We start from the raw sequence: 21,367 nt of genomic DNA, 5'->3' as shown, positions 1-21,367 counted from the left end.
AACGAAGAGTCCCTCTCCTGGTGCTCCGGTTTGACTTTCCAACAGCTTTACTATCAATCTCCCAACTTGGAGAGACAGCCCCTTTAAGCTCCTGGTTCACACAGGTTGCCCATTTGGCAGAGGAGGAAAGGGAAGAGGGAGAACCAATGAGAGAGTAGCTGTTAGGCATTTGGATGGGCACATGTCACTCTAATTTCCCGGCAGGAAGAAGAATTCACCAAAGTCTCAGCCACCCACCGGGAACCAGTATAGGTCCTGAACCAAATGTTTGGACTTGCGTTCAGCTCACAAAAAACGAGTTGAAAAATGGAGCTCAGGGGCACAGCAATTCACAAACTGGCAGAGTAATCAAGGCCAACTATCGTCCAAAAATCTGTTGAGGGAAGGCAACGAGGCGGACTTGAATGCGAGGCAGAATAGCAGGAAACAGATTTCAAGAGGTACGTTGGAATCGCCTGTAAAGCACAGGAAGAGGGGCACAACTTCGACAATGATGCACTTGGCCAAAAAGGGCGTATGCGTTTTCTCCTGAATATATTCAGGAGAAAACGCATACGCCCTTTTTGGCCAAGCAAGCAAGCGGGCAATGCAAATCTGCACTACAAAGAAGTGTCACTTCCCACCGGTCAAAAGGGACATCCACAAAATGTGTAAAAACCAGAAAGGCAAGACAGGCCCTGGAGAACAGGGAGCCTTGTTATGCTGATGGGCGGGATGTAAGTTGCCAACTGCCTCACTGGAGGAGTGCATTGTGTTCCCTAAAACAAGTAAACAACAGAGCTACAGAGCCAAGGGCACTTCCAGTCTAGGGAATATACCTTGGGAAAACTGAAAATCCATAAGACAGAGCCACCCCCAAATTGAGGGCTGCACTGCTTACAAGAACCTCAACCTGGGTACACCTGAAATATCCCAGGAAATATAAAAATGGTTCCAAACATTGTGGAACTTACGTACGATGGAATATCCCTCAGCCACGAAATCAATGTCATAAGACCAGTAGCAGCAAAATGAGTGGATTCAGGTACGATGATTCTAAGGGAAAGAAGTCACACAGGAAAAGAAACTTATCATAAGATATCACTTAGGAAGATCCTGTAAACATGGCTACACATGAACTGAGTTAGGAAAGAGAACAGAGTCTCACATTTAGAAAACACTCTTATGCCTGCTTAAGGGGGAAGGAGAGGTGGGGTGATGCATCAAACCAGAGTTTGATATAAGCACAGGTACTGTTCCAAAAACCAACTATGGAATAGACAAGACCTCCACCTTCCTCAGTGAAAGGGACTCAAAACCCCATATTTCCCGCAGAGGAATAGATCTGACTAGTAAGAATCTTAAAACCTATGTATTGATATGTCTCCGTAAGGGAATCAGGTGTGTCTAGACTGGCATAAACATGGCAGCGAGAATCAGCTCAAACCCACTCTAAAAAGGAATTTCAAAAACAGAACAAAGAAACAGGGAAATTCTTTACAATTCCTTCAGGGTCTCTGATGCAACCTGGAATGACCCTATCTACGATGACAGCTGGATGTGGCATGAGGCTGGACACTTGGGACTGAGAGGATTGGTGAGATTGGGTGAGCAAATGCAGACCCTTTAAAGCAATAATGCATGGCAACCATTCCATGGGTCCCACCTCTCCAGGTTGAAGGGAATATTACTACAGCTATAACATGTACGGGAAACCTAGAGAATGGACACACTGTGAATACGAAAGGTTTCTAAAACTCAACGAAGAGTCCCTCTCCTGGTGCTCCGGTTTGACTTTCCAACAGCTTTACTATCAATCTCCCAACTTGGAGAGACAGCCCCTTTAAGCTCCTGGTTCACACAGGTTGCCCATTTGGCAGAGGAGGAAAGGGAAGAGGGAGAACCAATGAGAGAGTAGCTGTTAGGCATTTGGATGGGCACATGTCACTCTAATTTCCCGGCAGGAAGAAGAATTCACCAAAGTCTCAGCCACCCACCGGGAACCAGTATAGGTCCTGAACCAAATGTTTGGACTTGCGTTCAGCTCACAAAAAACGAGTTGAAAAATGGAGCTCAGGGGCACAGCAATTCACAAACTGGCAGAGTAATCAAGGCCAACTATCGTCCAAAAATCTGTTGAGGGAAGGCAACGAGGCGGACTTGAATGCGAGGCAGAATAGCAGGAAACAGATTTCAAGAGGTACGTTAGAATCGCCTGTAAAGCACATGAAGAGGGGCACAACTTCGACAATGATGCACTTGGCCAAAAAGGGCGTATGCGTTTTCTCCTGAATATATTCAGGAGAAAACGCATACGCCCTTTTTGGCCAAGCAAGCAAGCGGGCAATGCAAATCGGCACTACAAAGAAGTATCACTTCCCACCGGTCAAAAGGGACATCCACAAAATGTGTAAAAACCAGAAAGGCAAGACAGGCCCTGGAGAACAGGGAGCCTTGTTATGCTGATGGGCGGGATGTAAGTTGCCAACGGCCTCACTGGAGGAGTGCATTGTGTTCCCTAAAACAAGTAAACAACAGAGCTACAGAGCCAAGGGCACTTCCAGTCTAGGGAATATACCTTGGGAAAACTGAAAATCCATAAGACAGAGCCACCCCCAAATTGAGGGCTGCACTGCTTACAAGAACCTCAACCTGGGTACACCTGAAATATCCCAGGAAATATAAAAATGGTTCCAAACATTGTGGAACTTACGTACGATGGAATATCCCTCAGCCACGAAATCAATGTCATAAGACCAGTAGCAGCAAAATGAGTGGATTCAGGTACGATGATTCTAAGGGAAAGAAGTCACACAGGAAAAGAAACTTATCATAAGATATCACTTAGGAAGATCCTGTAAACATGGCTACACATGAACTGAGTTAGGAAAGAGAACAGAGTCTCACATTTAGAAAACACTCTTATGCCTGCTGAAGGGGGAAGGAGAGGTGGGGTGATGCATCAAACCAGAGTTTGATATAAGCACAGGTACTGTTCCAAAAACCAACTATAGAATAGACAAGACCTACACCTTCCTCAGTGAAAGGGACTCAAAACCCCATATTTCCCGCAGAGGAATAGATCTGACTAGTAAGAATCTTAAAACCTATGTATTGATATGTCTCCGTAAGGGAATCAGGTGTGTCTAGACTGGCATAAACATGGCAGCGAGAATCAGCTCAAACCCACTCTAAAAAGGAATTTCAAAAACAGAACAAAGAAACAGGGAAATTCTTTACAATTCCTTCAGGGTCTCTGATGCAACCTGGAATGACCCTATCTACGATGACAGCTGGATGTGGCATGAGGCTGGACACTTGGGACTGAGAGGATTGGTGAGATTGGGTGAGCAAATGCAGACCCTTTAAAGCAATAATGCATGGCAACCATTCCATGGGTCCCACCTCTCCAGGTTGAAGGGAATATTACTACAGCTATAACATGTACGGGAAACCTAGAGAATGGACACACTGTGAATACGAAAGGTTTCTAAAACTCAACGAAGAGTCCCTCTCCTGGTGCTCCGGTTTGACTTTCCAACAGCTTTACTATCAATCTCCCAACTTGGAGAGACAGCCCCTTTAAGCTCCTGGTTCACACAGGTTGCCCATTTGGCAGAGGAGGAAAGGGAAGAGGGAGAACCAATGAGAGAGTAGCTGTTAGGCATTTGGATGGGCACATGTCACTCTAATTTCCCGGCAGGAAGAAGAATTCACCAAAGTCTCAGCCACCCACCGGGAACCAGTATAGGTCCTGAACCAAATGTTTGGACTTGCGTTCAGCTCACAAAAAACGAGTTGAAAAATGGAGCTCAGGGGCACAGCAATTCACAAACTGGCAGAGTAATCAAGGCCAACTATCGTCCAAAAATCTGTTGAGGGAAGGCAACGAGGCAGACTTGAATGCGAGGCAGAATAGCAGGAAACAGATTTCAAGAGGTACGTTGGAATCGCCTGTAAAGCACAGGAAGAGGGGCACAACTTCGACAATGATGCACTTGGCCAAAAAGGGCGTATGCGTTTTCTCCTGAATATATTCAGGAGAAAACGCATACGCCCTTTTTGGCCAAGCAAGCAAGCGGGCAATGCAAATCTGCACTACAAAGAAGTGTCACTTCCCACCGGTCAAAAGGGACATCCACAAAATGTGTAAAAACCAGAAAGGCAAGACAGGCCCTGGAGAACAGGGAGCCTTGTCATGCTGATGGGCGGGATGTAAGTTGCCAACTGCCTCACTGGAGGAGTGCATTGTGTTCCCTAAAACAAGTAAACAACAGAGCTACAGAGCCAAGGGCACTTCCAGTCTAGGGAATATACCTTGGGAAAACTGAAAATCCATAAGACAGAGCCACCCCCAAATTGAGGGCTGCACTGCTTACAAGAACCTCAACCTGGGTACACCTGAAATATCCCAGGAAATATAAAAATGGTTCCAAACATTGTGGAACTTACGTACGATGGAATATCCCTCAGCCACGAAATCAATGTCATAAGACCAGTAGCAGCAAAATGAGTGGATTCAGGTACGATGATTCTAAGGGAAAGAAGTCACACAGGAAAAGAAACTTATCATAAGATATCACTTAGGAAGATCCTGTAAACATGGCTACACATGAACTGAGTTAGGAAAGAGAACAGAGTCTCACATTTAGAAAACACTCTTATGCCTGCTTAAGGGGGAAGGAGAGGTGGGGTGATGCATCAAACCAGAGTTTGATATAAGCACAGGTACTGTTCCAAAAACCAACTATGGAATAGACAAGACCTCCACCTTCCTCAGTGAAAGGGACTCAAAACCCCATATTTCCCGCAGAGGAATAGATCTGACTAGTAAGAATCTTAAAACCTATGTATTGATATGTCTCCGTAAGGGAATCAGGTGTGTCTAGACTGGCATAAACATGGCAGCGAGAATCAGCTCAAACCCACTCTAAAAAGGAATTTCAAAAACAGAACAAAGAAACAGGGAAATTCTTTACAATTCCTTCAGGGTCTCTGATGCAACCTGGAATGACCCTATCTACGATGACAGCTGGATGTGGCATGAGGCTGGACACTTGGGACTGAGAGGATTGGTGAGATTGGGTGAGCAAATGCAGACCCTTTAAAGCAATAATGCATGGCAACCATTCCATGGGTCCCACCTCTCCAGGTTGAAGGGAATATTACTACAGCTATAACATGTACGGGAAACCTAGAGAATGGACACACTGTGAATACGAAAGGTTTCTAAAACTCAACGAAGAGTCCCTCTCCTGGTGCTCCGGTTTGACTTTCCAACAGCTTTACTATCAATCTCCCAACTTGGAGAGACAGCCCCTTTAAGCTCCTGGTTCACACAGGTTGCCCATTTGGCAGAGGAGGAAAGGGAAGAGGGAGAACCAATGAGAGAGTAGCTGTTAGGCATTTGGATGGGCACATGTCACTCTAATTTCCCGGCAGGAAGAAGAATTCACCAAAGTCTCAGCCACCCACCGGGAACCAGTATAGGTCCTGAACCAAATGTTTGGACTTGCGTTCAGCTCACAAAAAACGAGTTGAAAAATGGAGCTCAGGGGCACAGCAATTCACAAACTGGCAGAGTAATCAAGGCCAACTATCGTCCAAAAATCTGTTGAGGGAAGGCAACGAGGCGGACTTGAATGCGAGGCAGAATAGCAGGAAACAGATTTCAAGAGGTACGTTGGAATCGCCTGTAAAGCACAGGAAGAGGGGCACAACTTCGACAATGATGCACTTGGCCAAAAAGGGCGTATGCGTTTTCTCCTGAATATATTCAGGAGAAAACGCATACGCCCTTTTTGGCCAAGCAAGCAAGCGGGCAATGCAAATCTGCACTACAAAGAAGTGTCACTTCCCACCGGTCAAAAGGGACATCCACAAAATGTGTAAAAACCAGAAAGGCAAGACAGGCCCTGGAGAACAGGGAGCCTTGTCATGCTGATGGGCGGGATGTAAGTTGCCAACTGCCTCACTGGAGGAGTGCATTGTGTTCCCTAAAACAAGTAAACAACAGAGCTACAGAGCCAAGGGCACTTCCAGTCTAGGGAATATACCTTGGGAAAACTGAAAATCCATAAGACAGAGCCACCCCCAAATTGAGGGCTGCACTGCTTACAAGAACCTCAACCTGGGTACACCTGAAATATCCCAGGAAATATAAAAATGGTTCCAAACATTGTGGAACTTACGTACGATGGAATATCCCTCAGCCACGAAATCAATGTCATAAGACCAGTAGCAGCAAAATGAGTGGATTCAGGTACGATGATTCTAAGGGAAAGAAGTCACACAGGAAAAGAAACTTATCATAAGATATCACTTAGGAAGATCCTGTAAACATGGCTACACATGAACTGAGTTAGGCAAGAGAACAGAGTCTCACATTTAGAAAACACTCTTATGCCTGCTTAAGGGGGAAGGAGAGGTGGGGTGATGCATCAAACCAGAGTTTGATATAAGCACAGGTACTGTTCCAAAAACCAACCATGGAATAGACAAGACCTACACCTTCCTCAGTGAAAGGGACTCAAAACCCCATATTTCCCGCAGAGGAATAGATCTGACTAGTAAGAATCTTAAAACCTATGTATTGATATGTCTCCGTAAGGGAATCAGGTGTGTCTAGACTGGCATAAACATGGCAGCGAGAATCAGCTCAAACCCACTCTAAAAAGGAATTTCAAAAACAGAACAAAGAAACAGGGAAATTCTTTACAATTCCTTCAGGGTCTCTGATGCAACCTGGAATGACCCTATCTACGATGACAGCTGGATGTGGCATGAGGCTGGACACTTGGGACTGAGAGGATTGGTGAGATTGGGTGAGCAAATGCAGACCCTTTAAAGCAATAATGCATGGCAACCATTCCATGGGTCCCACCTCTCCAGGTTGAAGGGAATATTACTACAGCTATAACATGTACGGGAAACCTAGAGAATGGACACACTGTGAATACGAAAGGTTTCTAAAACTCAACGAAGAGTCCCTCTCCTGGTGCTCCGGTTTGACTTTCCAACAGCTTTACTATCAATCTCCCAACTTGGAGAGACAGCCCCTTTAAGCTCCTGGTTCACACAGGTTGCCCATTTGGCAGAGGAGGAAAGGGAAGAGGGAGAACCAATGAGAGAGTAGCTGTTAGGCATTTGGATGGGCACATGTCACTCTAATTTCCCGGCAGGAAGAAGAATTCACCAAAGTCTCAGCCACCCACCGGGAACCAGTATAGGTCCTGAACCAAATGTTTGGACTTGCGTTCAGCTCACAAAAAACGAGTTGAAAAATGGAGCTCAGGGGCACAGCAATTCACAAACTGGCAGAGTAATCAAGGCCAACTATCGTCCAAAAATCTGTTGAGGGAAGGCAACGAGGCGGACTTGAATGCGAGGCAGAATAGCAGGAAACAGATTTCAAGAGGTACGTTGGAATCGCCTGTAAAGCACAGGAAGAGGGGCACAACTTCGACAATGATGCACTTGGCCAAAAAGGGCGTATGCGTTTTCTCCTGAATATATTCAGGAGAAAACGCATACGCCCTTTTTGGCCAAGCAAGCAAGCGGGCAATGCAAATCTGCACTACAAAGAAGTGTCACTTCCCACCGGTCAAAAGGGACATCCACAAAATGTGTAAAAACCAGAAAGGCAAGACAGGCCCTGGAGAACAGGGAGCCTTGTTATGCTGATGGGCGGGATGTAAGTTGCCAACTGCCTCACTGGAGGAGTGCATTGTGTTCCCTAAAACAAGTAAACAACAGAGCTCCAGAGCCAAGGGCACTTCCAGTCTAGGGAATATACCTTGGGAAAACTGAAAATCCATAAGACAGAGCCACCCCCAAATTGAGGGCTGCACTGCTTACAAGAACCTCAACCTGGGTACACCTGAAATATCCCAGGAAATATAAAAATGGTTCCAAACATTGTGGAACTTACGTACGATGGAATATCCCTCAGCCACGAAATCAATGTCATAAGACCAGTAGCAGCAAAATGAGTGGATTCAGGTACGATGATTCTAAGGGAAAGAAGTCACACAGGAAAAGAAACTTATCATAAGATATCACTTAGGAAGATCCTGTAAACATGGCTACACATGAACTGAGTTAGGAAAGAGAACAGAGTCTCACATTTAGAAAACACTCTTATGCCTGCTTAAGGGGGAAGGAGAGGTGGGGTGATGCATCAAACCAGAGTTTGATATAAGCACAGGTACTGTTCCAAAAACCAACTATGGAATAGACAAGACCTACACCTTCCTCAGTGAAAGGGACTCAAAACCCCATATTTCCCGCAGAGGAATAGATCTGACTAGTAAGAATCTTAAAACCTATGTATTGATATGTCTCCGTAAGGGAATCAGGTGTGTCTAGACTGGCATAAACATGGCAGCGAGAATCAGCTCAAACCCACTCTAAAAAGGAATTTCAAAAACAGAACAAAGAAACAGGGAAATTCTTCACAATTCCTTCAGGGTCTCTGATGCAACCTGGAATGACCCTATCTACGATGACAGCTGGATGTGGCATGAGGCTGGACACTTGGGACTGAGAGGATTGGTGAGATTGGGTGAGCAAATGCAGACCCTTTAAAGCAATAATGCATGGCAACCATTCCATGGGTCCCACCTCTCCAGGTTGAAGGGAATATTACTACAGCTATAACATGTACGGGAAACCTAGAGAATGGACACACTGTGAATACGAAAGGTTTCTAAAACTCAACGAAGAGTCCCTCTCCTGGTGCTCCGGTTTGACTTTCCAACAGCTTTACTATCAATCTCCCAACTTGGAGAGACAGCCCCTTTAAGCTCCTGGTTCACACAGGTTGCCCATTTGGCAGAGGAGGAAAGGGAAGAGGGAGAACCAATGAGAGAGTAGCTGTTAGGCATTTGGATGGGCACATGTCACTCTAATTTCCCGGCAGGAAGAAGAATTCACCAAAGTCTCAGCCACCCACCGGGAACCAGTATAGGTCCTGAACCAAATGTTTGGACTTGCGTTCAGCTCACAAAAAACGAGTTGAAAAATGGAGCTCAGGGGCACAGCAATTCACAAACTGGCAGAGTAATCAAGGCCAACTATCGTCCAAAAATCTGTTGAGGGAAGGCAACGAGGCGGACTTGAATGCGAGGCAGAATAGCAGGAAACAGATTTCAAGAGGTACGTTGGAATCGCCTGTAAAGCACAGGAAGAGGGGCACAACTTCGACAATGATGCACTTGGCCAAAAAGGGCGTATGCGTTTTCTCCTGAATATATTCAGGAGAAAACGCATACGCCCTTTTTGGCCAAGCAAGCAAGCGGGCAATGCAAATCTGCACTACAAAGAAGTGTCACTTCCCACCGGTCAAAAGGGACATCCACAAAATGTGTAAAAACCAGAAAGGCAAGACAGGCCCTGGAGAACAGGGAGCCTTGTTATGCTGATGGGCGGGATGTAAGTTGCCAACTGCCTCACTGGAGGAGTGCATTGTGTTCCCTAAAACAAGTAAACAACAGAGCTACAGAGCCAAGGGCACTTCCAGTCTAGGGAATATACCTTGGGAAAACTGAAAATCCATAAGACAGAGCCACCCCCAAATTGAGGGCTGCACTGCTTACAAGAACCTCAACCTGGGTACACCTGAAATATCCCAGGAAATATAAAAATGGTTCCAAACATTGTGGAACTTACGTACGATGGAATATCCCTCAGCCACGAAATCAATGTCATAAGACCAGTAGCAGCAAAATGAGTGGATTCAGGTACGATGATTCTAAGGGAAAGAAGTCACACAGGAAAAGAAACTTATCATAAGATATCACTTAGGAAGATCCTGTAAACATGGCTACACATGAACTGAGTTAGGAAAGAGAACAGAGTCTCACATTTAGAAAACACTCTTATGCCTGCTTAAGGGGGAAGGAGAGGTGGGGTGATGCATCAAACCAGAGTTTGATATAAGCACAGGTACTGTTCCAAAAACCAACCATGGAATAGACAAGACCTACACCTTCCTCAGTGAAAGGGACTCAAAACCCCATATTTCCCGCAGAGGAATAGATCTGACTAGTAAGAATCTTAAAACCTATGTATTGATATGTCTCCGTAAGGGAATCAGGTGTGTCTAGACTGGCATAAACATGGCAGCGAGAATCAGCTCAAACCCACTCTAAAAAGGAATTTCAAAAACAGAACAAAGAAACAGGGAAATTCTTTACAATTCCTTCAGGGTCTCTGATGCAACCTGGAATGACCCTATCTACGATGACAGCTGGATGTGGCATGAGGCTGGACACTTGGGACTGAGAGGATTGGTGAGATTGGGTGAGCAAATGCAGACCCTTTAAAGCAATAATGCATGGCAACCATTCCATGGGTCCCACCTCTCCAGGTTGAAGGGAATATTACTACAGCTATAACATGTACGGGAAACCTAGAGAATGGACACACTGTGAATACGAAAGGTTTCTAAAACTCAACGAAGAGTCCCTCTCCTGGTGCTCCGGTTTGACTTTCCAACAGCTTTACTATCAATCTCCCAACTTGGAGAGACAGCCCCTTTAAGCTCCTGGTTCACACAGGTTGCCCATTTGGCAGAGGAGGAAAGGGAAGAGGGAGAACCAATGAGAGAGTAGCTGTTAGGCATTTGGATGGGCACATGTCACTCTAATTTCCCGGCAGGAAGAAGAATTCACCAAAGTCTCAGCCACCCACCGGGAACCAGTATAGGTCCTGAACCAAATGTTTGGACTTGCGTTCAGCTCACAAAAAACGAGTTGAAAAATGGAGCTCAGGGGCACAGCAATTCACAAACTGGCAGAGTAATCAAGGCCAACTATCGTCCAAAAATCTGTTGAGGGAAGGCAACGAGGCGGACTTGAATGCGAGGCAGAATAGCAGGAAACAGATTTCAAGAGGTACGTTGGAATCGCCTGTAAAGCACAGGAAGAGGGGCACAACTTCGACAATGATGCACTTGGCCAAAAAGGGCGTATGCGTTTTCTCCTGAATATATTCAGGAGAAAACGCATACGCCCTTTTTGGCCAAGCAAGCAAGCGGGCAATGCAAATCTGCACTACAAAGAAGTGTCACTTCCCACCGGTCAAAAGGGACATCCACAAAATGTGTAAAAACCAGAAAGGCAAGACAGGCCCTGGAGAACAGGGAGCCTTGTTATGCTGATGGGCGGGATGTAAGTTGCCAACTGCCTCACTGGAGGAGTGCATTGTGTTCCCTAAAACAAGTAAACAACAGAGCTCCAGAGCCAAGGGCACTTCCAGTCTAGGGAATATACCTTGGGAAAACTGAAAATCCATAAGACAGAGCCACCCCCAAATTGAGGGCTGCACTGCTTACAAGAACCTCAACCTGGGTACACCTGAAATATCCCAGGAAATATAAAAATGGTTCCAAACATTGTGGAACTTACGTACGATGGAATATCCCTCAGCCACGAAATCAATGTCATAAGACCAGTAGCAGCAAAATGAGTGGATTCAGGTACGATGATTCTAAGGGAAAGAAGTCACACAGGAAAAGAAACTTATCATAAGATATCACTTAGGAAGATCCTGTAAACATGGCTACACATGAACTGAGTTAGGAAAGAGAACAGAGTCTCACATTTAGAAAACACTCTTATGCCTGCTTAAGGGGGAAGGAGAGGTGGGGTGATGCATCAAACCAGAGTTTGATATAAGCACAGGTACTGTTCCAAAAACCAACTATGGAATAGACAAGACCTACACCTTCCTCAGTGAAAGGGACTCAAAACCCCATATTTCCCGCAGAGGAATAGATCTGACTAGTAAGAATCTTAAAACCTATGTATTGATATGTCTCCGTAAGGGAATCAAGTGTGTCTAGACTGGCATAAACATGGCAGCGAGAATCAGCTCAAACCCACTCTAAAAAGGAATTTCAAAAACAGAACAAAGAAACAGGGAAATTCTTTACAATTCCTTCAGGGTCTCTGATGCAACCTGGAATGACCCTATCTACGATGACAGCTGGATGTGGCATGAGGCTGGACACTTGGGACTGAGAGGATTGGTGAGATTGGGTGAGCAAATGCAGACCCTTTAAAGCAATAATGCATGGCAACCATTCCATGGGTCCCACCTCTCCAGGTTGAAGGGAATATTACTACAGCTATAACATGTACGGGAAACCTAGAGAATGGACACACTGTGAATACGAAAGGTTTCTAAAACTCAACGAAGAGTCCCTCCCCTGGTGCTCCGGTTTGACTTTCCAACAGCTTTACTATCAATCTCCCAACTTGGAGAGACAGCCCCTTTAAGCTCCTGGTTCACACAGGTTGCCCATTTGGCAGAGGAGGAAAGGGAAGAGGGAGAACCAATGAGAGAGTAGCTGTTAGGCATTTGGATGGGCACATGTCACTCTAATTTCCCGGCAGGAAGAAGAATTCACCAAAGTCTCAGCCACCCACCGGGAACCAGTATAGGTCCTGAACCAAATGTTTGGACTTGCGTTCAGCTCACAAAAAACGAGTTGAAAAATGGAGCTCAGGGGCACAGCAATTCACAAACTGGCAGAGTAATCAAGGCCAACTATCGTCCAAAAATCTGTTGAGGGAAGGCAACGAGGCGGACTTGAATGCGAGGCAGAATAGCAGGAAACAGATTTCAAGAGGTACGTTGGAATCGCCTGTAAAGCACAGGAAGAGGGGCACAACTTCGACAATGATGCACTTGGCCAAAAAGGGCGTATGCGTTTTCTCCTGAATATATTCAGGAGAAAACGCATACGCCCTTTTTGGCCAAGCAAGCAAGCGGGCAATGCAAAACTGCACTACAAAGAAGTATCACTTCCCACCGGTCAAAAGGGACATCCACAAAATGTGTAAAAACCAGAAAGGCAAGACAGGCCCTGGAGAACAGGGAGCCTTGTTATGCTGATGGGCGGGATGTAAGTTGCCAACTGCCTCACTGGAGGAGTGCATTGTGTTCCCTAAAACAAGTAAACAACAGAGCTACAGAGCCAAGGGCACTTCCAGTCTAGGGAATATACCTTGGGAAAACTGAAAATCCATAAGACAGAGCCACCCCCAAATTGAGGGCTGCACTGCTTACAAGAACCTCAACCTGGGTACACCTGAAATATGCCAGGAAATATAAAAATGGTTCCAAACATTGTGGAACTTACGTACGATGGAATATCCCTCAGCCACGAAATCAATGTCATAAGACCAGTAGCAGCAAAATGAGTGGATTCAGGTACGATGATTCTAAGGGAAAGAAGTCACACAGGAAAAGAAACTTATCATAAGATATCACTTAGGAAGATCCTGTAAACATGGCTACACATGAACTGAGTTAGGAAAGAGAACAGAGTCTCACATTTAGAAAACACTCTTATGCCTGCTTAAGGGGGAAGGAGAGGTGGGGTGATGCATCAAACCAGAGTTTGATATAAGCACAGGTACTGTTCCAAAAACCAACTATGGAATAGACAAGACCTACACCTTCCTCAGTGAAAGGGACTCAAAACCCCATATTTCCCGCAGAGGAATAGATCTGACTAGTAAGAATCTTAAAACCTATGTATTGATATGTCTCCGTAAGGGAATCAGGTGTGTCTAGACTGGCATAAACATGGCAGCGAGAATCAGCTCAAACCCACTCTAAAAAGGAATTTCAAAAACAGAACAAAGAAACAGGGAAATTCTTCACAATTCCTTCAGGGTCTCTGATGCAACCTGGAATGACCCTATCTACGATGACAGCTGGATGTGGCATGAGGCTGGACACTTGGGACTGAGAGGATTGGTGAGATTGGGTGAGCAAATGCAGACCCTTTAAAGCAATAATGCATGGCAACCATTCCATGGGTCCCACCTCTCCAGGTTGAAGGGAATATTACTACAGCTATAACATGTACGGGAAACCTAGAGAATGGACACACTGTGAATACGAAAGGTTTCTAAAACTCAACGAAGAGTCCCTCTCCTGGTGCTCCGGTTTGACTTTCCAACAGCTTTACTATCAATCTCCCAACTTGGAGAGACAGCCCCTTTAAGCTCCTGGTTCACACAGGTTGCCCATTTGGCAGAGGAGGAAAGGGAAGAGGGAGAACCAATGAGAGAGTAGCTGTTAGGCATTTGGATGGGCACATGTCACTCTAATTTCCCGGCAGGAAGAAGAATTCACCAAAGTCTCAGCCACCCACCGGGAACCAGTATAGGTCCTGAACCAAATGTTTGGACTTGCGTTCAGCTCACAAAAAACGAGTTGAAAAATGGAGCTCAGGGGCACAGCAATTCACAAACTGGCAGAGTAATCAAGGCCAACTATCGTCCAAAAATCTGTTGAGGGAAGGCAACGAGGCGGACTTGAATGCGAGGCAGAATAGCAGGAAACAGATTTCAAGAGGTACGTTGGAATCGCCTGTAAAGCACAGGAAGAGGGGCACAACTTCGACAATGATGCACTTGGCCAAAAAGGGCGTATGCGTTTTCTCCTGAATATATTCAGGAGAAAACGCATACGCCCTTTTTGGCCAAGCAAGCAAGCGGGCAATGCAAATCTGCACTACAAAGAAGTATCACTTCCCACCGGTCAAAAGGGACATCCACAAAATGTGTAAAAACCAGAAAGGCAAGACAGGCCCTGGAGAACAGGGAGCCTTGTTATGCTGATGGGCGGGATGTAAGTTGCCAACTGCCTCACTGGAGGAGTGCATTGTGTTCCCTAAAACAAGTAAACAACAGAGCTACAGAGCCAAGGGCACTTCCAGTCTAGGGAATATACCTTGGGAAAACTGAAAATCCATAAGACAGAGCCACCCCCAAATTGAGGGCTGCACTGCTTACAAGAACCTCAACCTGGGTACACCTGAAATATCCCAGGAAATATAAAAATGGTTCCAAACATTGTGGAACTTACGTACGATGGAATATCCCTCAGCCACGAAATCAATGTCATAAGACCAGTAGCAGCAAAATGAGTGGATTCAGGTACGCTGATTCTAAGGGAAAGAAGTCACACAGGAAAGGAAACTTGTCATAAGATATCACTTAGGAAGATCCTGTAAACATGGCTACACATGAACTGAGTTAGGCAAGAGAACAGAGCCTCACATTTAGAAAACACTCTTATGCCTGCATAAGGGGGAAGGAGAGGTGGGGTAATGCATCAAACCAGAGTTTGATATAAGCACAGGTACCGTTCCAAAAACCAACTATGGAATAGACAAGACCTACACCTTCCTCAGTGAAAGGGACTCAAAACCCCATATTTCCCGCAGAGGAATAGATCTGACTAGTAAGAATCTAAAAAACCTATGTATTGATATGTCTCCGTAAGGGAATCAGGTGTGTCTAGACTGGCATAAACATGGCAGCGAGAATCAGCTCAAACCCACTCTAAAAAGGAATTTCAAAAACAGAACAAAGAAACAGGGAAATTCTTTACAATTCCTTCAGGGTCTCTGATGCAACCTGGAATGACCCTATCTACGATGACAGCTGGATGTGGCATGAGGCTGGACACTTGGGACTGAGAGGATTGGTGAGATTGGGTGAGCAAATGCAGACCCTTTAAAGCAATAATGCATGGCAACCATTCCATGGGTCCCACCTCTCCAGGTTGAAGGGAATATTACTACAGCTATAACATGTACGGGAAACCTAGAGAATGGACACACTGTGAATACGAAAGGTTTCTAAAACTCAACGAAGAGTCCCTCCCCTGGTGCTCCGGTTTGACTTTCCAACAGCTTTACTATCAATCTCCCAACTTGGAGAGACAGCCCCTTTAAGCTCCTGGTTCACACAGGTTGCCCATTTGGCAGAGGAGGAAAGGGAAGAGGGAGAACCAATGAGAGAGTAGCTGTTAGGCATTTGGATGGGCACATGTCACTCTAATTTCCCGGCAGGAAGAAGAATTCACCAAAGTCTCAGCCACCCACCGGGAACCAGTATAGGTCCTGAACCAAATGTTTGGACTTGCGTTCAGCTCACAAAAAACGAGTTGAAAAATGGAGCTCAGGGGCACAGCAATTCACAAACTGGCAGAGTAATCAAGGCCAACTATCGTCCAAAAATCTGTTGAGGGAAGGCAACGAGGCGGACTTGAATGCGAGGCAGAATAGCAGGAAACAGATTTCAAGAGGTACGTTAGAATCGCCTGTAAAGCACAGGAAGAGGGGCACAACTTCGACAATGATGCACTTGGCCAAAAAGGGCGTATGCGTTTTCTCCTGAATATATTCAGGAGAAAACGCATACGCCCTTTTTGGCCAAGCAAGCAAGCGGGCAATGCAAATCTGCACTACAAAGAAGTATCACTTCCCACCGGTCAAAAGGGACATCCACAAAATGTGTAAAAACCAGAAAGGCAAGACAGGCCCTGGAGAACAGGGAGCCTTGTTATGCTGATGGGCGGGATGTAAGTTGCCAACTGCCTCACTGGAGGAGTGCATTGTGTTCCCTAAAACAAGTAAACAACAGAGCTACAGAGCCAAGGGCACTTCCAGTCTAGGGAATATACCTTGGGAAAACTGAAAATCCATAAGACAGAGCCACCCCCAAATTGAGGGCTGCACTGCTTACAAGAACCTCAACCTGGGTACACCTGAAATATCCCAGGAAATATAAAAATGGTTCCAAACATTGTGGAACTTACGTACGATGGAATATCCCTCAGCCACGAAATCAATGTCATAAGACCAGTAGCAGCAAAATGAGTGGATTCAGGTACGATGATTCTAAGGGAAAGAAGTCACACAGGAAAAGAAACTTATCATAAGATATCACTTAGGAAGATCCTGTAAACATGGCTACACATGAACTGAGTTAGGAAAGAGAACAGAGTCTCACATTTAGAAAACACTCTTATGCCTGCTTAAGGGGGAAGGAGAGGTGGGGTGATGCATCAAACCAGAGTTTGATATAAGCACAGGTACTGTTCCAAAAACCAACTATGGAATAGACAAGACCTACACCTTCCTCAGTGAAAGGGACTCAAAACCCCATATTTCCCGCAGAGGAATAGATCTGACTAGTAAGAATCTTAAAACCTATGTATTGATATGTCTGCGTAAGGGAATCAAGTGTGTCTAGACTGGCATAAACATGGCAGCGAGAATCAGCTCAAACCCACTCTAAAAAGGAATTTCAAAAACAGAACAAAGAAACAGGGAAATTCTTCACAATTCCTTCAGGGTCTCTGATGCAACCTGGAATGACCCTATCTACAATGACAGCTGGATGTGGCATAAGGCTGGACACTTGGGACTGAGAGGATTGGTGAGATTGGGTGAGCAAATGCAGACCCTTTAAAGCAATAATGCATGGCACCCATTCCATGGGTCCCAGCTCTCCAGGTTGAAGGGAATATTACTTCAGCTATAACGTGTACGGGAAACCTAGAGAATGGACACACTGTGAATACGAAAGGTTTCTAAAACTCAACGAAGAGCCCCTCTCCTGTTGCTCCGGTTTGACTTTCCAACTGCTTTCCTATCAATCTCCCAACTTGGAGAGACAGCCCCTTTAAGCTCCTGGTTCGCACAGGTTGCCAATTTGGCAGAGGATGAAAGGGAAGAGGGAGAACCAATGAGAGAGTAGCTGTTAGGCATTTGGATGGGCACATGTCACTCTAATTTCCCGGCAGGAAGAAGAATTCACCAAAGTCTCAGCCACCCACCGGGAACCAGTATAGGTCCTGAACCAAATGTTTGGACTTGCGTTCAGCTCACAAAAAACGAGTTGAAAAATGGAGCTCAGGGGCACAGCAATTCACAAACTGGCAGAGTAATCAAGGCCAACTATCGTCCAAAAATCTGTTGAGGGAAGGCAACGAGGCGGACTTGAATGCGAGGCAGAATAGCAGGAAACAGATTTCAAGAGGTACGTTAGAATCGCCTGTAAAGCACAGGAAGAGGGGCACAACTTCGACAATGATGCACTTGGCCAAAAAGGGCGTATGCGTTTTCTCCTGAATATATTCAGGAGAAAACGCATACGCCCTTTTTGGCCAAGCAAGCAAGCGGGCAATGCAAATCTGCACTACAAAGAAGTATCACTTCCCACCGGTCAAAAGGGACATCCACAAAATGTGTAAAAACCAGAAAGGCAAGACAGGCCCTGGAGAACAGGGAGCCTTGTTATGCTGATGGGCGGGATGTAAGTTGCCAACTGCCTCACTGGAGGAGTGCATTGTGTTCCCTAAAACAAGTAAACAACAGAGCTACAGAGCCAAGGGCACTTCCAGTCTAGGGAATATACCTTGGGAAAACTGAAAATCCATAAGACAGAGCCACCCCCAAATTGAGGGCTGCACTGCTTACAAGAACCTCAACCTGGGTACACCTGAAATATCCCAGGAAATATAAAAATGGTTCAAAACATTGTGGAACTTACGTACGATGGAATATCCCTCAGCCATGAAATCAATGTCATAAGACCAGTAGCAGCAAAATGAGTGGATTCAGGTACGATGATTCTAAGTGAAAGAAGTCACACAGAAAAAGAAACTTATCATAAGATATCACTTAGGAAGATCCTGTAAACATGGCTACACATGAACTGAGTTAGGCAAGAGAACAGAGCCTCACATTTAGAAAACACTCTTATGCGTGCTTAAGGGGGAAGGAGAGGTGGGGTGATGCATCAAACCAGAGTTTGATATAAGCACAGGTACCGTTCCAAAAACCAACTATGGAATAGACAAGACCTCCACCTTCCTCAGTGAAAGGGACTCAAAACCCCATATTTCCCGCAGAGGAATAGATCTGACTAGTAAGAATCTTAAAACCTATGTATTGATATGTCTCCGTAAGGGAATCAGGTGTGTCTAGACTGGCATAAACATGGCAGCGAGAATCAGCTCAAACCCACTCTAAAAAGGAATTTCAAAAACAGAACAAGGATACAGGGAAATTCTTTACAATTCCTTCAGGGTCTCTGATGCAACCTGGAATGACCCTATCTACGATGACAGCTGGATGTGGCATGAGGCTGGACACTTGGGACTGAGAGGATTGGTGAGATTGGGTGAGCAAATGCAGACCCTTTAAAGCAATAATGCATGGCAACGATTCCATGGGTCCCACCTCTCCAGGTTGAAGGGAATATTACTACAGCTATAACATTTACGGGAAACCTAGAGAATGGACACACTGTGAATACGAAAGGTTTCTAAAACTCAACGAAGAGTCCCTCTCCTGGTGCTCCGGTTTGACTTTCCAACAGCTTTACTATCAATCTCCCAACTTGGAGAGACAGCCCCTTTAAGCTCCTGGTTCACACAGGTTGCCCATTTGGCAGAGGAGGAAAGGGAAGAGGGAGAACCAATGAGAGAGTAGCTGTTAGGCATTTGGATGGGCACATGTCACTCTAATTTCCCGGCAGGAAGAAGAATTCACCAAAGTCTCAGCCACCCACCGGGAACCAGTATAGGTCCTGAACCAAATGTTTGGACTTGCGTTCAGCTCACAAAAAACGAGTTGAAAAATGGAGCTCAGGGGCACAGCAATTCACAAACTGGCAGAGTAATCAAGGCCAACTATCGTCCAAAAATCTGTTGAGGGAAGGCAACGAGGCGGACTTGAATGCGAGGCAGAGTAGCAGGAAACAGATTTCAAGAGGTACGTTAGAATCGCCTGTAAAGCACAGGAAGAGGGGCACAACTTCGACAATGATGCACTTGGCCAAAAAGGGCGTATGCGTTTTCTCCTGAATATATTCAGGAGAAAACGCATACGCCCTTTTTGGCCAAGCAAGCAAGCGGGCAATGCAAACCTGCACTACAAAGAAGTATCACTTCCCACCGGTCAAAAGGGACATCGACAAAATGTGCAAAAACCAGAAAGGCAAGACAGGCCCTGGAGAACAGGGAGCCTTGTTATGCTGATGGGCGGGATGTAAGTTGCCAACTGCCTCACTGGAGGAGTGCATTGTGTTCCCTAAAACAAGTAAACAACAGAGCTACAGAGCCAAGGGCACTTCCAGTCTAGGGAATATACCTTGGGAAAACTGAAAATCCATAAGACAGAGCCACCCCCAAATTGAGGGCTGCACTGCTTACAAGAACCTCAACCTGGGTACACCTGAAATATCCCAGGAAATATAAAAATGGTTCCAAACATTGTGGAACTTACGTACGATGGAATATCCCTCAGCCACGAAATCAATGTCATAAGACCAGTAGCAGCAAAATGAGTGGATTCAGGTACGCTGATTCTAAGGGAAAGAAGTCACACAGGAAAGGAAACTTATCATAAGATATCACTTAGGAAGATCCTGTAAACATGGCTACACATGAACTGAGTTAGGCAAGAGAACAGAGCCTCACATTTAGAAAACACTCTTATGCCTGCATAAGGGGGAAGGAGAGGTGGGGTAATGCATCAAACCAGAGTTTGATATAAGCACAGGTACCGTTCCAAAAACCAACTATGGAATAGACAAGACCTCCACCTTCCTCAGTGAAAGGGACTCAAAACCCCATATTTCCCGCAGAGGAATAGATCTGACTAGTAAGAATCTTAAAACCTATGTATTGATATGTCTCCGTAAGGGAATCAGGTGTGTCTAGACTGGCATAAACATGGCAGCGAGAATCAGCTCAAACCCACTCTAAAAAGGAATTTCAAAAACAGAACAAAGAAACAGGGAAATTCTTTACAATTCCTTCAGGGTCTCTGATGCAACCTGGAATGACCCTATCTACGATGACAGCTGGATGTGGCATGAGGCTGGACACTTGGGACTGAGAGGATTGGTGAGATTGGGTGAGCAAATGCAGACCCTTTAAAGCAATAATGCATGGCAACCATTCCATGGGTCCCACCTCTCCAGGTTGAAGGGAATATTACTACAGCTATAACATGTACGGGAAACCTAGAGAATGGACACACTGTGAATACGAAAGGTTTCTAAAACTCAACGAAGAGTCCCTCCCCTGGTGCTCCGGTTTGACTTTCCAACAGCTTTACTATCAATCTCCCAACTTGGAGAGACAGCCCCTTTAAGCTCCTGGTTCACACAGGTTGCCCATTTGGCAGAGGAGGAAAGGGAAGAGGGAGAACCAATGAGAGAGTAGCTGTTAGGCATTTGGATGGGCACATGTCACTCTAATTTCCCGGCAGGAAGAAGAATTCACCAAAGTCTCAGCCACCCACCGGGAACCAGTATAGGTCCTGAACCAAATGTTTGGACTTGCGTTCAGCTCACAAAAAACGAGTTGAAAAATGGAGCTCAGGGGCACAGCAATTCACAAACTGGCAGAGTAATCAAGGCCAACTATCGTCCAAAAATCTGTTGAGGGAAGGCAACGAGGCGGACTTGAATGCGAGGCAGAATAGCAGGAAACAGATTTCAAGAGGTACGTTGGAATCGCCTGTAAAGCACAGGAAGAGGGGCACAACTTCGACAATGATGCA

This window comes from Mesoplodon mirus, assembly GCF_964341445.2.
Source record: "Mesoplodon mirus genome assembly, chromosome: 8".
NCBI lineage: Eukaryota > Metazoa > Chordata > Mammalia > Artiodactyla > Ziphiidae > Mesoplodon > Mesoplodon mirus.
This window is presented reverse-complemented; position numbering follows the sequence as displayed.